This window comes from Monopterus albus, unplaced genomic scaffold (assembly GCF_001952655.1).
Source record: "Monopterus albus unplaced genomic scaffold, M_albus_1.0 scaffold299.1, whole genome shotgun sequence".
Classification (NCBI taxonomy): domain Eukaryota; kingdom Metazoa; phylum Chordata; class Actinopteri; order Synbranchiformes; family Synbranchidae; genus Monopterus; species Monopterus albus.
The window spans coordinates 134,434-138,310 of record NW_018128179.1 but is presented as its reverse complement, the minus strand read 5'-3'; the positions used below and the strand labels follow the sequence as shown (position 1 = coordinate 138,310).

At 39.9% G+C, this 3,877-nt stretch overlaps 1 protein-coding gene across 1 annotated transcript in view; it reads right to left on the bottom strand.

Moving 5' to 3' along the window:
• vps8 (VPS8 subunit of CORVET complex) overlaps positions 1-3,877 on the bottom strand; it is a 135,468-nt gene that overhangs the window by 85,835 nt on the left and 45,756 nt on the right. The gene's annotated exons all lie outside the window — the stretch shown is intronic.

The following is a 3,877-nucleotide window of genomic DNA, read 5'->3' as shown; positions in this document are numbered from 1 at the left end:
CAGGTGAGCCCCGACCCTGGACCCTTTGCGCTGTGAGGCAACAGCGCTAACCACTGTGCCACCGTGCTAATGCTAAATACAAATATTTAAAATGTATGAAGTTTAGAAAACTTTTGAATAGTAGTATGAATGTCCTTGAAGAGCTGAACATTTTGATAGCTGAAAGAGCTGAAAGTATGCTGAAGTAAAAATGAATGGGAAAAAAATTTCAGAATAAAGCTGAATATTTTAAAAAGTATAAAAGTTACAAAAAAGTTGTTTACATCCACGTATGTCCTGTAGAAGCCGAACATTTTGATACCTGAATGGCTTTTCTAGCTGAAAGTATGCTGAAGCAGTTAAGTGCCAAAAAACGTACGGAAGAATAATAATCATAAAGAAATAAATAATTGGAAAACATAGTATGGATGCTGATTCAGCATCCATACAATAATAATAAAGACCAGGAAAACAAGGTATGGATGCTAAGTCAGCATCCACACAATAAAGAAAGAAAGAAATAAAGAAATAATAGGAAAACATAGTATGGATGCTGAATCAGCATCCATACAACTAGAAAAATGCATTTCCTGTCGAAAATGCGTGTGGATGCGAAGAAGCAGAAGGATCGCCCTGAAAATGCTTGAAATCAATTGCTGAAACAGTCGAAGGATGAGATGAAATGGCTGAAGTTATTTGTTGAAATAGCTTTAGGATGAGATGAACAGAATGACTGTGCATATGTCACTAAGCATGGGCGCAAAATGGACAATGAAATAGTTAGATGGAACAGTTATCGCAGAGCATCGAGTGTAGCTGACAATCTAGTGTACATAGAAAGAGCACACAACCTGAAACAGAGGAGTGGTGCAATCCACAAGGTTCAGAAAATGATAACAACATCAGATGTAGTTTCACTGAAGCACATTTTTGAACGTGGCATGGCTTACATAGCTCTCAGCAAAGTGACCTCCCTTAGTAGACTGCACCAACTGGACATGGATGAGACTATTCTGATTCAACACTGTTGTTCTGTCTTTTGTGGTACAGCTACAGTGATATTTACATTAACTGTTTATATCAGGTCCTCTGTCATCTCTCCACTTCATAGTTAAACTTTCCAGAATGTCTTTGTGTTCTCCAACCAGAAGCCCTGGATAAACAGTCAAGTACGCCCCATGCTACGGACTTGCTGTCTTGCATTCAGTTCAGGCAATGAGATGGAGTACAAAGCTGCGACATACAGAGTGAACAAAGCCATCACTGTGGCCATGAGGCAGTACAGAAAGAAGCTTAATGGCTTCTATTTTACTGCTGATTCTGGACGGATGTGGCAAGGCCTGCAGCACATCACATACTACAGGACCACCAGCATCAGCTCCACAGAAAGCCTCCCGGATGACCTCAACACCTTCTACACCCACTTTGAGACCTCCAACCGACCCCCCTACAAGGACAACATTATCCTAAAGTTCACGAACGACACCACAGTGATACGACGCATCACTAGCAGCAACAAAGCAGCCTACAGGAGGGAGATGGCCAGTCTGGTGTCATGGTGCAAGGACAATAATCTCAGCCTCTGGTATCCTTTGCAACTTCTACAGCTGCATCATTGAGAGCATCTTGACTAAGCTGCATCACTGTCTGGTATGGCAGCACTACTGTTATGGACCGCAAGCGCCTGCAGAGAGTGGTAAAGACTGCGGAGAAGATCACCAGGACTCCACTGCCCTCTCTGCAGAGCATTTACCACTGCAGGGTGCGTAGGAGAGCTGCCTCCATCCTCACAGACCCCACTCACCCCCAGTACGGACTGTTCAGTCCCTACTTTTGGGGCAAAGGTTCACAAGGGTGACATGCAAGACCTCTAAACCTAAAAACTCTTTCTTTGCCTCTGAAATCAGACTCCTAAACAGCAGACAGGAGTTTATTACCAGGAAATACGTCATGTACTGACGACCTGTACTGTTTACATTCTTAGTTTGCACATATATAATTGCACATTGACTGTTGACTACTGCACATACAGCTGATATGTAGCATACGTTCTTTTATTCTGTTCTTATATATTTGTATTATATCTGTTCACTTACTGTTTTAATGTGCCATTTTTTTTCTTGAACAATTCATTCCTTTTATGTTCATTTGAACCATTCTGCCTGTCTTTTTCTGTTTTCTAATCAACAACTAAAAGAAGTACCGCAGAGGAGATGACTAGTTTTTTTTTTTCTTTAATAGTTCACATTAGGTTGCAGTGTCAGCAAATTCAAATTGTAATAACTGTTGATCAGCATTTTTGTAAGTTATGTATATAAATATCACTGCATTTCATGGTGTTGTCTCATCCCTTGTAATAATTTCCTTTTATTTGTTCCAAGTATTGTTTTTTTGTATATGTGAAATACTTGGGTCAATAACAAGTAGTTTTTAAAGTGCTGCACAAATAAATTTGATTTGAAGAGTCATCATGAATTGTCTGGCAGATGTTTTATGTCTGCTGCAGCTGGACAGTTGAAAATTATTCAAACTCAAAAAAATGGCCAATAAAGGTGGTGGTGTTGTTGCTGCTTATGTCAGAGACCACATTCAAAATGTATGAAAAACAGTACATCTATAATGTAACTGATCTTGAGTTCATAGCTTTGAAGGTTGAAGCCCAAGCAAGTGCAGTTGTATACAGACCTCCAGACTACAGCTAGCCATCATTCCTGTCAAAGCTGTGAAGCCTATTGGATGAATCTGAGATCAATTTGATTGTCACCCCATCACTGGAGCTGTTTACCTCTAAGGGATTGTTGGAAAAATGATTGACAATATCTTTACTAAGGGTCAGTAAACACCCAGACACCTATAGTGAAATTATTGTGTGAAATGGACTAGATAGTGTATGTTCCCTACTGAATGCATGTATCAAGCTTACACCCTGCTGTTACATGCAGTTCTCATGAGCAGTCAGACTGCAGATGTGTGGAAATGTTTGCGATCACACCCCATTCTACAACACAGAACTTACCACGACTGTTAAGTCTAAATGTATAAATGACACTGCCTCTCCAAAGATTTGCCTCATGCAACCCTATTGTGTGTATTGAGTGCACCCTTGCAACAAGTAAAATTGCACTTTAGACTTACCGCAATAGCAGTAAGTCTTCTCCTTTCACATTGTTTGTTTTTCATCTCAGAAGCTACTAAAAATACAATCAGTATTGGTGGGCACATACCAAAGCATATTGTGATAAAGATCAGTAACATTATAATGTTTGGCTTTGGAGAAATTAAGTTGTGATTTATTGTGATAACAGTGCTGGCACCATAGCACCAGAACTCAAGCATAGACTAGGTGAACTACTGCAACTGAGGTGGTGACCTGAGTTGCTGCTGATAAGAGCAAGTAGTTCCTGAAACCACTGACAGCAACTAATATGCATACAAACACAACAACAAGCAGGATATCTACACAGTGTGAAGTATGGATGGAGCCCAGTATTTCTGTCTGAACCCGGCCTGAACCAGTTGGAGAATATGCCAATTGTTCTTAGTGAGATTATATATTATAATGCAGTTTTAAAGACTTGACCATTATAAAACTGCACTAAATGTACTATAAAATGTAGCTTATGAATATTCATAGGCTATAATTCTTTTAATAGTATTTAACACCTTTTCTATTGGCAAATCCTTCAATATTTGAATGGTTTCTGTAGCTGAAAGTTCTGAACAACTGTATGTGTGCCTGTATTATGCACACAAGTTAATTAGCTTAAGACAGGGGTCGGCAACGTCCGGCCCGCGGGCCAATTCTGGCCCGCCCTGAAATATTTTTGGCCCGCCGGATGAATTTTGAAATGTTACATTTATATAGCATGAGTCCGAGTGACACAAACCGGGTCCAATC